Source organism: Phoca vitulina, unplaced genomic scaffold (assembly GCF_004348235.1).
Source record: "Phoca vitulina isolate PV1807 unplaced genomic scaffold, GSC_HSeal_1.0 scaffold8, whole genome shotgun sequence".
In the NCBI taxonomy this organism is placed as follows: domain Eukaryota; kingdom Metazoa; phylum Chordata; class Mammalia; order Carnivora; family Phocidae; genus Phoca; species Phoca vitulina.
The window spans coordinates 39002946-39020317 of record NW_022589711.1 but is presented as its reverse complement, the minus strand read 5'-3'; the positions used below and the strand labels follow the sequence as shown (position 1 = coordinate 39020317).

Genomic DNA, 17372 nt, shown 5'->3' with positions numbered 1-17372 from the left:
TCTCATTTTCTTGGTAGATGTATATTTCCAGATTTTAGCCAGAACTGCAAGTATAAAAAGAGATAAAAATTTAACTGCTGTGGGGAAATCATATTTGGATTAGCAGCAAAGTGAATGTAGGGCAAATCCAGAAGTCTCATAAAGTATTTGCCTGAGGATCCAGATAATTTTCTAGACTAGGACACCAATAATAAATTTTAATTTTAATTGTTTCTAGTTTATCCAACTTCATGTAGTTCTTTCTGGTCTCCACACTTTGGTTCACATACATCCCTCCTGACAGATCAGAAGAGTGGATTCTACCCCTTCTCAGTTATTAACTACATTATCTTGTATAGGTTTCAATATCTGTGGATTTAGTATCTTCACTTGAGGGGGATGGAAATGATTAATCTATGTCACTTCTTATGTGCCTTATAGATATAAATATTTGAGACTCATTAAAAGTTTTCCTCTTTCTTATATTATACTTAGCACTCTTATTGATCACAAAAAATGCTCATTTACTGGAGTTGTTTTGCTTGTTCTTTATTTGTTCATTTAAAGTCAAGATGTAACACCTCCTCTCCAATTATTTATCCTATTGGAAACATTTCATATTGCTGTGTTTGTTACTATCAGTGTGTCAGTCAGATAAGACATCTCAAAAGAGTGGCACTTTTGCAATCTAGACAGAGAAGTCCCCTGTCTGTCTCCCAGACAGTCCCCACCTATCATCTGCCCATATCAGGACGATAAGTAAATGGCTCATCTTCCCCATACAAATAATTTAGTAGCTTGTCTGTCTAGAAGGTAATGGCATAACATCTGCAATTCCTGCAGTTTTGATAGTGTAATGTAATAGGATATAAGACACCCCCAAACTGCAACCCAGACAGCCCTGTTGTTAAGATTGGGAAATTACTCTGGCCTCCCATTCACAGAAATTTTGTGGTCAGCGCCACTTGCCTATGCTTGTTCTTTGAGTCTTTTTGAGCTACCTACCTCTAGGAAGTAAATCCATTTTTTTTTTCTACTACCTATCTCATTGACAGCTCTGAATAAAATGATCTGGATCTGTTTTTATTGCCATTTCCCAATAATAAATCTTTGTTTTTGTACAATGTTATATCTAAAATTTTTTAAATAAATCTTTGTTTTTGTACAATGTTATATCTAAAGTCCTCAGTTGCATTATTCACCAGCCTTGGATACTAGAGGATGAGACATTTAAAGGGAGAGAAATAGATTTTCCATATGTTTGAGTACTGTACACAAGACAACAAGAAGAAAATTTCTAGGAAAAAGAATGAGCTATATTTCTCCTTTTATTTTAAGCATGGCTTTTGATATTTAATCTAACAAAGACAAGTTTGTTTCATCCTTGGAATCATGATCTGTCTGAGGTCAGCTGATGAGAGGAAAAAAAGTATATTTTATTCAATTAAATTAGAGTATTTCTTCTGTGATCTATAGAGCTACAGTGTGGTTATCATCATAGTCATTATCATCATTATCGTTATCTTTGTAATAATAATGAAAGCATGTTTTCCGTCACCTGCACAACTTATTTGTATTTATCCACCCATTATTCATCCATCCATGCATTCATCCATCAATTAATATCACATGTTTTCTATGCATACGTATTGTGAGGCACAATGCAAGGAACCAGGAACTGTCCTCAAGGAGTTTAAAATGACCACCTATTCAAGCCAATTAGGTTTAGTTATAATTGAACATAATTTTACTTTATTAGAAACCGGTAGGGCAGGCAGAAATTAATGTTATCTGAGACATTAAAAATAGAATTTCAGCTTTCACTATTACATCATAAGAATGAGATACTTAAATTTGATTTTGTAGAAACTGAATCTAAAACTTACAATCAATACAATCATGGAACTCATAGAATATTCATATCCATTCATGGTATTAAAAATCTACAGTAACATTTCAAATAGTGAATTCTGTACCACTTGTTTGTTTTTTGAACTGTGAATTAAAACTCTTAGGGGGAAAACACTTTTTTCATAAATCTCTTATTTTTAACATGTAAATGATTCTAAGCCAAACTTAAATTTTGACACTTTTCATGTTGTTAACTAATCACGTTTGAGAGACATTCACCATGTTAATCTTTAGAAAATATGTAAATAATAAGCCTGTATGTATTCAACCCATAAATTTTTGAGAGCACATGGAATTATTTCAATTAGACTTTTAGCTAAATTTTTAATGTGGACTTGGTTAATGCATGTTCTCCAGGTTGTAAGTTGATTTGATTTATACCAAGGAATTGTTTTTAAAGATTTATTTATTATTAGAGAGAGACCACAGGAGCAAGAAGGGCAGAAGGAGAGGGAGAGAGAACCTCAAGCAGACTCCACACTGAGCACAGAGCCCCTTGTGGGGTTCGATCTCACGACCCTGAGATCATGACCTGAGCCAAAACCAGGAGCCATTCGCTTAACTGAATGTGCCACCCAAGCGACCCCCAGGGAATTTTTTGAATAGCCTTTGAAGATAATGTTTTCTAGATTAATCTAGCCTTATTGGTAAATATTTATTCAATAACCATGTATTATAAAAGGAAATTCTAGGGTGCATAACTAGGTGTCTCAATGTATTTTTAGTGATTTTTTTTATAGAAATAAAATCCATTATTCCTTGTTTCCAACTACTCATCATCTTTTTTACCAATCCTTCATCTCAACCCCACTGCCCTGTGGCTCTTACTTAAGTGGCTGTCCTGACTGTTTTAGGTATAGACTCCCTTTTATGTACTTATTTATTTATTTATTTATAAAATGTATATGAATGGAGCCCCAATTGGTATTTTTTAATTGGGAATTTTAATATCTTTTTGTTCAAATTCCTATGATTTTTATTAGAATTATTTCATAGACTTTCTCCCCTGAAATATATATATTGAAAAAAAATATATATATATGTTTTAAGATTATTTTTATGACAGTAGCACATAAAGAACAAAGCACAGGACTGAAAAAGCAGCATAGACTCCCTTTTAAAAAAGAAATTGCTCCCCATGCGTAACCCACCTGGCTTCCCCTGCTGTTACCATTCATTCAAGGATAGTTCTCCAGTCCTTATTTCTACTTTCTCTGACAGCAGTTATTAAGATGGAAATGGTGTCTGTCATCATGAAGATTTCATTCTCTTAGATGTTTTATGTCTCTAAAACGTTCCTAAAATGCTATTCCTTAGATGAAATGTCTTTCACCTTTCAAATGAGCATTATTACCTCTAGGAGACTAGTTGTTCCTGTTATAATTTTTTTAAAGATTTTATTTATTTATTTATTTGAGAGAGAGAGTGAAAGAGGGAGGGAGATCACAGAGGGAGAATCAGACTAGACTCCTCACTGAGCAGAGAGCCCAATGCGGTGCTTGTTCCCACAACCCTGAGATCATGACCTGAGCCGAAGGCAGACGCTTAACCAACTGAGCCACCCAGGCACCCCTGTTCTTGTTATGATTTTATAATAATTCACATATGGTCATAGTTAATGCCTGCAGAAGTGTGGGTATTTGGGGGCATTAAAATTTTATAATGAAAATTTACCCATTGGTATACATGTATAGAAATTATTGGGTTCTTATCCATTTTTGTCATTACAAAGGAAACTCATTAGAGGCAGACCATGAAATGCTTAATTGCATTTATTTACCCATTATTAATTTTTGAAGAATTTATTGAATGAAGGATATAGGAAGTGTATCAAGTTTTCTTTAAAGGAGATATACATTTCTCTTAGAATGAGTATATGAATAATATGAAAGAATAAAATCATAATTTAGAGTAATGTAGAAGAGATGTTACATCTATAAAAAGAAATGGAAGGAAAGACAATAACCTGAATTATATGCCTACTTGTAAATATTTTAGACCTTTGTATAAGTAATTTAACCTGTGTGGGCCTCAGTCTCCTCACCTATAAAATAAGGGACTTGAGCTAGATGTCCTACAATTCATCATTTATTCAGAGATATGCAGGTAAGAAAACCCAACTCTTACTAGCTTGAGAAAAAATAGTCTCTACAGATACGAATGAAAAACGCCTCAGGATGCAGTTCAATTTAATTTTCGAACTTGTGTGCACTTATCTTTTCTCTATCCATCCCCTATTTCTACCTTTTCTCCTTTCTGGCTTCTTTCTTCTGTGCTGCTCATTGGCTTTTCTCACATATTAGAGGACTACAGTGTTACTGGCAGTGCTGGGCTTGCACCCATAATTATAGAGTTATAACCATAAAGGAAGCACCAACACCATCTAGAAAATCTCTCGGAAGGTTATTATCGGTCTTTGTTTATTGTCCAGGAAACTGTAAGCCTCTTGTCTCAGCATAACTATTAATAACACCCTTTCACACTCAGTATTCTAGTTTGGGCAATAAATTATTTAATCACCCTACCTTGGAGAAGACTGATTAACTTAGTTTAGGTTTTATGCCGTCTCTGGGGCAATCACTGTGATCAGAGGAATGAGATAGAGTGGTTGTCCATTTCTGGATCACATGCTAACAGTTAAGGCAAGAGACTTGGGGTAATGGAATTGGGGGCTTCCATTCAAAACATGGGTGGATGAGGGGTGCCTGGGTGGCACAGTCAATTGAGCATCTAACTCTTGGTTTTGGCTTAGATTGTGATCTCAGGGTTGTGAGATTAAGCCCTGCATCAGGCTCTGTGCTCAACGTGGAGTCTGCTTAAGACTCTCTCTCTCCCTCTGCCCTTCCCCCCGGCATTGTCTGTCTCTTTCTCTCTCTCTCTCTTTAAAATAAAATAAATAAATCTTTAAAAACAAAACAAAAACAAAAAACGTAGGTGGATGATCAGACAGTAGTCCCAGCAGGTAAAAGTGGTTTCAACCAGATGAATGAAAAGCATGAAGATGTACTTACTACATAGGAGAAGCACACATATGTCTACTAGGTCATGACAGAGTACAGCATATATACTCAAGGAATGCTGAATAGAGGCACAATCAGCATTAGATGGGGTTTTATAGCATCTAGTCTTACATAGTGGATTTGAAGGTAATCGTAGTGCATACTTTAAATAAATCATCTCAGTTTTATGTGTATATGTGTCTAATGATGTATATATATGTGTACACACACATACACATATAAATATGTAAACATGCATACATATACCTATATATTCACATACATATGTATATATATATATACATATATATTCAGCTTTAATTTTGTTTAATGTCCATGAATAGTAATTTAATTATTAGAAAACTAATTTAGTATTATGATTATGGTATTTCTATAAACAATTAAAATGACTTTTTGTTTAAACAAAGATCTTGGAGTATTTGTGTGCGTGCGTGTGTGTGTGTGTGTGTGTGAAATTTCTTTACTTCTGATCATTGAGATATTGAGATAAGCTGATTTTAAATTAAAGTTGTATAAGTAACGTGCACACATTTGCTTTTCCTAGTCAGTCCTAACCTCAGTCGGCATTTTCATAGGATGACAGTTTTTAGGGAGAGTCAAGATCTTTCTTAAATGAGAAGTGATTATTCATCATAATAGAATTGCAACCAGTACCTTAATGAGTGGATGTGCTAATGTCTATTCGTTCTTTAGACATATTAACCTAAGTTTGTTTTTAGCCCTAACATGAGAAATCACAAATAAAATACATAATTATCTCTTTAAAATAGCATCATATCAGCTGTTTTTACAGTATATTTAGACTATGAGTCACCAAATGTTTTCCACAATGAAGAGAGTGAAGTGTATTATTGAAAAATGACAGTGGTTGAATTTTCTATTTTGGTTTCCTATACTGGGCAATGGAAGCATGAAATAAGATTCTTCATGGAGTAGCAAGTGGTTTAGTTCTTTTCATAAAAAAAATTAACTACCTCCTGTACATCAGGTATAGTGCTAGGTGGTGAGGATGCAAAAACAGTAGGACCAAGCCTCTGATCTCAAGATGACAATCTATAGAGTGAACAGACTTGCACAGCTTAATAAATGTGTATAATAAGTGTGTGTATACATACACCTACACATCTATATATATATACACACACACACACATATATATATATACACACATGTATGGTATTATATGGCAGAACATATGTAGCCTTTACTTGTCCATTTTTCATGAATAGTGAATTAATTATTAGTATGAACTGCCGTGCTCTGAGCTATTCAGAGGAAGGAAAACCTAATTTTGCATAAAGGAAGAATCAGGGGCCTGGTTAGGTATGCTTTGCAAGAAACAATTGCAAATGAATCTTGAAGGATTGGAAGGCATGATCAAGTCAGCAAGGGAGGGTGTATGATATAAAGAAATCACTCTAGATGTAGAGTATAACCCAACAAGCTTTTACCTATCCAGTTTTTCCTGGATGTTATATGGAAGCTCTGAAATACTCAGTATGTGGCAAAGTACAGAAAAATATTAAGTAACCAGTAATTTCTTAGAAGCCCTTACCATTTTCATGTTTCAGATGCCTGGCAGCCAGGTTTGGCCTAGGAAAATACAAGGCCAGAGCAGAACTATAGCATTACCATCAGTGGGCCTTCTTTTGGGGGATCTGTACTTGTGTTATTCCTTTCTAAAGGTGAGGGTGTAGAGATGGGACACTATTTGCTTGTAGGTCCATCCCACGGCTCTTAGTTCATAAGCACAGGTGACTGAACAGTAGGATCAAACCATTACAGAGACCTAAAGAAAAGTTAATAAAATTACTAAAGAGGGAATCAAAGTCGAGTATGAAAAAAAATGCACTCAGGAAAAAAAAAGTGCTATCTACAAGGAACAAGTTCAGAAGTAGCTGGAAGTGGTACTGATGTTGGCAAGCCAGAGGTGGAAGAGCACCTGACTTTTGGGAAGCTTAGTGACAATGCCACCACATTTCTTATGACTCGCTGTTTTTTTTTCCCTCCACAATGACAAAGCCTCTGTTTTTTCACCCGTCCTCAACTGGAGTTTTGCTAGAATGCCAATTTCTAGTGCTACTACTCTCTGATTCTAACCCATTTGCTTCATTACATTTTCTTCTCTTTTCCAGAGTTTTCTGCAGTGAGTTCCTGTCAATTTCATTTCTTCAACATTTCTCAAATTTATCCCTTTATTTTCCTTCCCTGTCATCGCTACCCATACTCAGGCCTATGTTATTTCTTGCTTGTGTCATTGAAATAACCTCCCACTGGCTTCAGTGCTTGGTGTTGTACCTCCAATCTATTCTACAAACTGTAGGCAGAGCTTTCTAAATGTGATTCTACTTTAATTATGTCATTGCTTTTCTTATAATACTTCAGTTGCTCTCCATTATTTTTAGAATAAAATTAAAATTTCTTCCAAAAGCAAACAAACTTTTTGTAATCTTGCCGCTACTTATAGACTTCCCAGTCTCATTTAAAATTATTTTCTGCCTACCTTCTCTTCCCCTCTCTGCCTTTCTCTGGCTTTCAGTTCATTTGAAATTGAACTACACTGATCTTCTTCTGTGTCTTCCAATGTGTCATTTTTTCTTTCACAGATCTTTTTAAAGCACTTCTTCTGTCTAATTCCAGCTGTTCCTTCAGTCTTTATCTCAATTTTCATTCCTGGGACGCCTTCCCTGAACCACCAGTGGTCTTGGTTAGGTAACCCTTATATGCCCAACACTGTTGGGTTCATTTATTCCTTTATGTTTCCCTCCTCCAGAGATTGTCAGCTCCTTGAGAACAGTGATGTTTTATTTATTTCTAGCATCTAGTGCACAGGCCGTTACATATAGGTATTAAAACTTGATTAGTCCCTTTTATATTGAGATAATATTCAAGATGCTTACCTTCTAAATTAAAAATCTTATCTAAGATTCTAACATTACCAAATATTCTTCACCCTCCTTAAATACACATTTCTAAAGTTTCTCCAAACACATTCCGTATTTGGGTAATTTTCTCATGTAGTCTAAGGATTACATGGTTCAAGGACCATCTCTTTCTTTATTCATTAAAATAAACAAAAAATCTTAAAACTGTATCTCTCATGGAGTTTTATGAGATAATGAGTCAAATTAATAAGAGACAGGGTCATCTCATAACATCTTCCTTCTCCTCATTTCTTCCCTCCTCAATGAGCACTCACTCTCAACAGTAAGTTATATATGTTTTTTATAAACTATCTTTTTGCTCGGTGAACATTTATTGAGCAAATACTATAGACAAGGCAGTGTTACTATATTTAGGATATAATTGTCAAGCTTGAAATTATAATGCAGTATTATAAAGGCTAATTATGTCTTTATTTTATGTTTTAAATTTATGGTTCATAATTCTTTACTTGTTTTTCTACATCAGAATGTAAACTTTGGGATGATAAGTCCTATTTTATTTACCAATTCTGTATCATAAATCTGCTACTGGATATAGAATGTTATGTAAAAGAGATATTTAACTCTATTTTAGAAGTTAAATATTCATAGAAAAGACAGCATGAGAAAAATTTATACAACAATACACAAAGGACTCAGGTCAAAGACAGGCATCATAACAAATTTACTCTCCAAGACAAGGAGAATATCAGTCTTTTCCTGGGATTATGTGGGTAATGAGTGGATGAGTTTGGCCTGGAGTCAACCACTCTTAGCCATGGTGGAAACACAACTATCCATGACAGTGGAGAAATGTGCTTTCTTTTTTTTTTTTTTTTTTTAAAGATTTTATTTATTTATTTGACAGAGAGAGACACAGCGAGAGAGGGAACACAAGCAAGGGGGAGTGGGAGAGGGAGAAGCGGGCTTCCCGCCGAGCAGGGAGCCCGATGCGGGGCTCGATCCCAGGACCCTGGGATCATGACCTGAGCCGAAGGCAGATGCTTAACCGACTGAGCCACCCAGGCACCCCGAGAAATGTGCTTTCTTTGAGTAGTGCCTGTCTTTGAGATTTTGTTTAGAGCAATTCCCATTTATCTTATACTGTACTCATTTAGTAAGAACTCAGGCATTTAGCAGGACTATATTGCCTGCCTGTTTATTCATTCATTCATATACCATCAAAATAATTATTGAGCATCTACTTCTTGCCTAGTGATATTCTAGCACTGTGCAATAGAGCAGTGAACAAAACATACAAAAATCCTTGCCCACCAGAAGTTAATATATTCCAGTGGACGGAGACAGATAATAAAAGAAATAAATAAGTAAACATTTTAGTATGGTTAGTATGTTTAGATAGTGATAAGTATATGGAGAACAAAACTTAGTTGGAAGGGGGTATCCAAAAGTGTATTGCCAAAGGTGTATGTGGGTATATTTAAACAGAAAAGCACTCCAGGCTGAAGGACCAGCAAGTGAAAAGGCCCTTAGCCAGGAGTTTACATGGAATAGTTGAGGAATAGGCAGAAGACTTGTGTGCAGGAGTGAGGTGAATGGTGGAAAAAGGAGATAAAGTCAGAGAAATGGTGGAATGTCTCTAGGGTTTTGTAGATCACTGTTAAGATGTTAACACTACCCTATTAAGACTTTTTTTTTGAGATTTTGTATTTATTTATTTGACAGAGAGAGAGAGAGCAAGCACAAGCAGTGGTAGTGGCAGAGGGAGAGGGAGAAGCAGGCTCCCCACTGAGCAGGGAGCTTGACGTGGAGCCGAAGGCAGTTGCTTAACTGACTGAGCCACCCGGGCGCCCCTACCCTATTAAGACTTTAACACTAACTCCTAAATGTGAGGCCATTGAAGGGATTTGGGAAGATAAGTGACATGATCTGACTTATGTTTTCAAAGGACCTCTTGGCTCCTATGTTGGAAATGGATTGCAGAGTGCAGGATGGAAGGATGGAGACTGATTAGCATATTTAATATTTAATAGTATTATAATAGGAAAGAGATGATGATGGCTTGGCAAAAATGATGGCAATGGAAATAGAAGAAGTGGTCATATTTTAGATTTGTTCTGATGATAGAAATTAGATAATTTCAAGATAAATGAGACATGGAGTATCACAGAAAGCTGAATCCAAGGTATTTTGGCATGAACAACTAGAAGGATGGAACTTCCAAAAATTGAAATAGTGAAAACAATGTGCAGGGTAGATTGTAGAGGGAAAAGATTGAGATTTTTGTTTTGAATGTAGTTAAGCTTAATTGCCTATTACACTTCTAAGGGGTGATGTTGAGTAGACAGATGAATAAAGAAGTCTAGAGTCCAAGAGAAATGTCCAGGATGGAGATATGTTGGATGTAATGATAAATCCTACAGGAGATAGATGGTAACTCTAAAATACCACCTGTGCTTTTTAGAAATGTATAATCTACTGGCTGAACATGATAGACACATAAAAGTAATAAGCAATGCAAAGCAGGAGATGTAGTACCAAAATGAATGCTGGAGAACACAGGTGCAGTGACACCTCAGAGAAGGGAGATGTACATTCAGGAAAGGGTCCAAAGAGAAAACACGATTTGAAATAGCCTATCAGTAAGTGTTGAATTTCAGTAGTTGCAATAGGGAGAGGTATCCCAGGCCTAGGAGACAGGGAATGAGAACACAAAACTCTTGAAACACAAATGAGATCTTCCCATCTGTCTAGGAATGTATGTATGGAAGACTCAAATTGGATTATAAAATATAGAATTGCTTAAGAAATGATATGAACTTGATCTGGTCAAAAAGTATCCTTAGAGCTTTTTGACTTAGTGAATAACATATGTAACGCATTGTTTTCCATAAATGAATCTGATGACCACATTGAATTTTACTCAGTTGTGCAAATCCAGCTTTAGTACTTCCTCCAAAATATTGTCCATCATAGCACTGAAGTCTAATCGATAAAGGGACAAAAATGTCTAATTCCATAGCTTTGAAATACTTCCTCTACTTTAAAATATAAACAGATGTAACAAAGTTATATAAATACTGTTTATATAAAATTATTATCATGTCTCAAGTTCATACTTGTGACCATTAGGCAGCAGTCATATTAATGCTGTAAATTTGGATAGTCTGGGGCAATATATATCTTTTTGCTCTAGGCTGTTTTTGGCAATTTTCCAGTGACCAGTAAAAACCATCCTGCAGAAGAGGAAAGTAACAGTAGGAACTAAAGAGGTTGAAATACTTCAAACCTCAAAATATGTTTGCCTTCCATGAAGTGGCTGCCCTTGCCCTGTTTCTAGTCACACCTTAAGTTTTCCAAGCAGACTGTATCATCTGAGTCTTTCTCTGGAGGTAATACAGGGTGCAGGCCCCTTCAAAGAAGGGATCTGTGCTTGCTGGCAGCTCCCAGAGCTCTGTTCTGTCTAGTAGTTAAGATCTCCAGAGTGTCTTAATGGGCTTTGTGTAATTTCTATCTGCACCCAGACAGCCGGACTTCATTTCATTTTATTTGCATTTAATAATAAGCTGCCTTTCCTTAGCTGTTAAATTGTGAATTATCAAACACTATCAAGTCCTCCTTCCCATATTCTGAATACACTTACTTTGAAACAGACCTATTGGTAACATGCTGGTTCCAGGGAAAAGCTGGGCTTTGTGCCATGTATTTCAGGGTGGGAACTACTCTGATATATTTGTTTTGGGGCTAAAAAATGCCATTTCTGATCTAATATGAACACTGGGAATGGCAGAGCGAGCTTTGTGGTGGATTCATCTTTAATTATTGAAACCGGAGAGATCATTCATGCTTCTTTGAAGTTCTTATTTTATTTTCAGGAAAGGAAATGAATGTACTAGTCACTACATGTGAAGCGGGGTAGATAGTGATGGTAAAAAGGAAAAAAAAAAAAGGGACAGAATAACAGAAGGAATAGAAAATAAAGGGAGTAGTGATTACAAAGAGGAAAGGAATTGTAGAAATGAGAACAAAGGACAGAGTTGGCCTGATTGGTAGGAAGCTAGTGCAGGGCTCTCAATAATATTTGGAAATAAGTAGATTTGAGATCTTTTTGCTGAGTCTCTGTCAGCCAACGTAAATACAACTGTATGTGGGCAGCCACTGGGCTTATAAGAGCTAGTGATGAAGGAAAGGATGAGGGATGAGGGGGAAAGATTTTACATATTACAACTTCTTGAGGAATTATGTCCTCTTGCTAGCGATTTGGGAGGAAAACCACATATTAGTTCAAAAAACCGGGGAAGCTAGAACGGAGTGAGGAATTGTGAGGAAGAAGGAGTCACAACCACAATAAAAAGTCACTCTACATTGAGCACCAGAGATCTTAGTGTGTGGTTGTTCTTCCTGTCTAAGATTGTCCAGTCCTAGTAATTAGAAATTGAGCATAATGTGGGGGCTGCTCTGAGTCACGCTTTAATGAATCAAAATTACAGCAGGCTGGCATCCATTACATGGAAGCATTGTGTGTGTAGTAGGGGTTGGGGGAGCAAGGTGTCATTTTTCAGGAGAAAAGATTACTAAAGCTCAAGGTGTGTTGAAAGAACTTGTCATGGGCCTAGGCTAGGAGTAGCAGAGGGACATGGGATTGAGGTGCATTAATGGACTCTATGACTGTTATTCTCAATGTTGCTATAATCATGGATAATGTTATATACATATATCAAAAACTAATTATCATTTAGTTGCTTCTCATGCTTGAGGAATTTGAGCCTTTTCTGGCTTACAATGAAATAACCATAAAATAAAGAATAGGTTGGGACTAGAACAATGTTGCTGATGTACACAGAACCTGGATGTTTGCCACTGTAATAAGGTTCCCCCTTATTTGATTGTCCTCTAACCTGAAGTATGTGGAACTGAAATGAATTTTCTCTAATGAAGAGAGAAATACGGGAAGGAAAAAAAAAAGCGTTTGCATAATGGGTGCCTTAGACGCAGAGAGCCCTATGCACCCGGAGTAAAAGGATCAGATTCACTGATCCTCCAGCCATAATATCATCAGTTCCAACCCCGGACAATGCCCATGAAATGGTGCTCCAATGCAAATGATACAACTAAAGCCTTGCTTCCTTACTGTTCCACATAAATGTGTAAATGTATAATTTCATCTATTCTTAATGCTACCACCTTGCAATACACCACAAGCTGATTACAAACATTTCTCATTTCATCATGGCTTTCTATTTAGTTTATCAATGAAACATTTTCTCTACAGATTCACTTTATTAGCTCACAGCCATGAGTGTAAAGGCTATCTTAGATTGGACTCCCCCAAAAAAGTGGACCCTGAAATGAGGAGTTGTGTCTAACTGATTTATCAGGAATCATTCCAAGGAAAAACCAGTAGATGAGTAGGAAAGTGGGTATTGAAGGGGAAAAAAATCACAAGCAAGAGTAAAATATCAGGTGGACTACCACAGATGGTCAAGGCATACTTCAAAGTTGTCCCCTAACTGAAGCAAGAGGGCCTGAGTATCATACCTTCAATCATTGGTTAAGGGCTTTATTGGAGGAACACAAATTTGAGGGCACTTCTAGTGCTCCAGATGTTTAGGCAAAACAAACTCTAGCAGCCTGAGGGCAGCCCACTGACAAAGAGCCTCACTTGCTGGCTTTTCTGTTGAACCTCAGTGGGAGACAGTGTACGTGAAAATGGCAGAGGATTTGAGGGGATATGGGCAGAGCGCTGACCAAATCTATTGCAAAGGTTACGGCACTTCGTAGGCTCCATATTGTCTGCAAAATATGGATATTGTCATTACTTCTTAGTATAACCCTTGATTTTTCTTTAATTGCCCCCCCCCACCCTGCCCTCAACCCATTCCTTCCAGCTTTTCAAATGCACCACCCTGTTATGTGTTTACTTGCTTTGGTACATGGCTTTCCTTCTCTGACATTCCCTTAACTAATCTCTTCCCTTTGATTGGCTGATGCACTCTTGCCCCATCCTTGATGTCCTACTTAAGCTTTAACTTCTACATGAAAATTTCTTTAATTGAACCTGGAATAATTGACACTTGTTCTATCATAAAACTGTAACACCTTTAGTCACTAACATAGGACATATACTGCATTGTTTTGTTTTGTTTTGTGTTTTTAAGATTTTATTTATTTATTTGAGAGAGAGAGAATGAGAGAGAGAGAGCACATGAGAGGGGGGAGGGTCAGAGGGCGAAGCAGACTCCCCGCTGAGCAGGGAGCCCGATGTGGGACTCAATCCAGGGACTCCAAGATCATGACCTGAGCCGAAGGCAGTCGCCCAACCAAGTGAGCCACCCAGGCACCCTATCATACTGCATTGTAATTTTTCACTTCAGTGACTGTTTCCTTTGGCTATAGTGTCTATGTTTTTATTTATCTTTGAAAACTTAGAACCCTTGATCCATGTCTGGCACATAGTATCAGTGAATCTTGCTGAATGTAACTGAATGTATAAAAAAAAAAATTGAATGTAGGAGACATTGAGGTTTTTACTTGGAGGATCCTTTTGAGTTAATGAAGTCTAAGCTCCCACCCAGTGTAGAAATCTCTGTCCATTTCATCTGCAACCAGTGGGATATTTGGTCTGTTTATTTTAAATAATTTTCCTACCCAAACTGTCACCCTTAACTCCATGTCCTGCAGCAGTAACAATGGTGGGAGTGTTTGCTCCGTGGATCCACACCTCCACACTCTTCTCTTAGTAATTAGAATTTATATTATGCCCCAAATTCCTTTTTAGTATTTTAAATAAAATTTTCACAGAAATAGTATTAGTGTATTCACAGTCAACACTTTATAAGTTGAGAAGTCAATAGAGAATATCAACATGGATTATATATTAATATCATGCTCAAAACTGACACTGTCCAATCCCTGGATATTTCATGGACATTCAGTCTTGTTTGTGTCTTTTCCCTGATTATGTCAAGGGAAGGATCTCCTCTTGCTGAGTCTTTTTCTATGACCCTTTTAAATCATGTGAGCAAACTTTAACAATGCAGTTTATGTCTTTCAAGTTGTTTGATATGAAGAGGAAATGAAATCTAAATAATAACTGAACAATGTTTTGTCATCATCAGAGGGACAGAGAATGCAGAAGATACAGGCCTGTTGGGGCACCTGGGTGGCTCAGTCAGTTAAGCATCTGCCTTCAGCTGAGGTCATGAACCCAGGGTCCTGGGATTGAACCACACATTGGGCTCCCTGCTCAGCAGGGGGTCTGCTTATCCCTTGTCCTCTGCCCCTCCTCCTTGCTTGTGCTCTCTCTCTCTCTCTCTCTCAAATAAATAAATAAATAAATAAAATCTTAAAAAAAAAAAAAAAGATACAGGCCTGTTTATAGAGGCAGAAATCGTGGGTGATCCAGGAGAGTTATGAGGTATAACTGATATAAAAGTGATCGCAATGTGAATTTATCCAGCATCGCTGTAACCAAAGAAATCCCTCCCTGCCTGTTATTTTTCACTGTTAGAAAGTATCTTTTCTGTTCTTTAAACAACTCTCCTGTACCCACTAGGACCTTTATCATCCCTTGCCTATCCTACCATAGCTGGAAGTTGGCTAGCTTTTGGAATAGACACTAGAGAGCCTATGTTTGCATTTTTTTCTCTACACCATCTGTTCACAGAATGGATTACAGTTGCCTCCAGTTAAAAAGCAGATTGTTTTGGCCCAAGGTCAGGAGAGAAGTCTCAGCATCCTGTTTGATTGTTGAAAACTTCTTCCCTATCCCTGCAAGACAGGAATGTAACATCTGCAGTTAGAACCTGGGTCCCTTGACTGGTTCCTCTGGCTATTGCTTAGCAACTCTCAACTGGAAATTCACAAAAACACCTTCTCCTTCTCTGGCCTGGCCTCCTATTTCTTCATTTCAATGTGTTTTCTATTAGGCTCTTTTTTTAAATTTTAAGATGCCTGCTGTCAGCCTTGATTTACCTTCAAATGTGCTTATGCTCAGAACTCTCAGAGCTGTGGTCCCAATATACATTAGGGCTGGTGAAAAGCCCTACAGTCGTCTTTTGCCAAATCACTTTGGCATCATGTTCAAAAGAAAATTTTGTATGTTTCTGTCTCTTTACTTTGTTTATTGGAGATCAGGATCAGAGAAAGAGAAGGTAGTGAATCTGAACATTAGAATCTTCCACAGATTGCTAGGCCACCACTTTGAAAGAGAGGTAAAAAGGTGTTTCATATATATATTTATTTTCTATCTACTTCCTTCTCCAGAGCTTTCTGTTGGCATCTAGTGAAAGAATTTTCCATATCTCAGAGCCCTTATTTTCATTTTATTTTATTTATTTTTAAAGATTTTATTTATTTATTTATTTATTTGAGAGAGAGAGAGAGTGCATATGCATGGTGGGGAGGGGGAAAGGGGCGGGACAGAGGGAAGGGAGAGGGACAAGCAGACTCTGAGCTCAGCATGGAACCTAAGGCGGGGCTTGATCCCATAACCCTGAGATCATGACTCAGGCCAAAATCAAGAGTCGGAAACCCAACCGACTAAGCTACCCAGGCACTCCCCCCTTATTTTCATTTTAAAAAAGATTTACAAAAGTAGAAAAATCCTTTTGTTAGATACAGTCAATTGCAGAGTTATATGCCTTTTGGGGGATAGAGAAAGCTGTTGGTGTAAATTGTCCAGAGCTGTAAAACGGCAAGAGTAATTGAGAATGAAAGGTAAATGAAAAAATACTCAGTATCTGTCCTTTCACCTTTACCTTCAGGAGCATTGACCAAACAGTTACTTGAAATCTTAAAAAGTAGGGTCAGCGTATGCATCTTCCTAAGGATTTCCTAATTTCTTAGTCAAGTGGCCTGACTTGTTTTCTCAGTGCTTCTGCAACATTCACTCTGCTACAATGTCCTCTTCTTCATACCCATCCTTCTCAGATGTTCACCTCCCTTCCTCCAAAGGCCCAACTTCTACCTGTCAAAATTCAAGTTATCCTTCAAGATCCAGTAAAAATGTTATTTTTTTTTTCATCAAGACTTCCCTGAATGCATTAGCTGGAGGCTCCAGGATGGAAGAGGGCATTTTAGATAAATGGAAAAGAACATGAGTCATAGATTGTACTAGGAATACTATGGAGGTTTTGTGATCATTAAGAGGGGCAACATAGATTATAACCAGGTGGCAGATCACCTTGAACGTCTACCCAAAATAGTTAAATGTAAGAGATAAGAGATGTAAAGTCATGAAGATTTTTATTTATCAGAACAGAACATCAAGAAGATTAACTCTATGGCTAAATAGAAAATTTATTGGAGAAAACCCTCTCAGATACTCTCTTTACTCCAAGTTCTATCATAACCATCATGCCAAACTAACTACTGTGTTATTGGTACTTACTGTGTGCTGGGAACTTTAGGCTATTCAAACAGATCTGGATTATAAAACTGTCATTACTGCTTTACTAACTGTGTAACCCTGGGCCAATCTAATAAGAGTTAATTTCCTTGTCTATAAAATGAGGAAAATAATATTTAAAATTTCACTAAGTTCTTTTGAGCATTAAAGAAAATAATGTGTGTAAGA

General features: G+C 37.0%; 1 protein-coding gene across 2 annotated transcripts in view; it reads left to right on the top strand.

Annotated features, from left to right (window-relative positions):
• The window catches only part of LSAMP (limbic system associated membrane protein), a 637357-nt gene that overhangs the window by 43642 nt on the left and 576343 nt on the right, over window positions 1–17372 (top strand). The window lies entirely within an intron of this gene.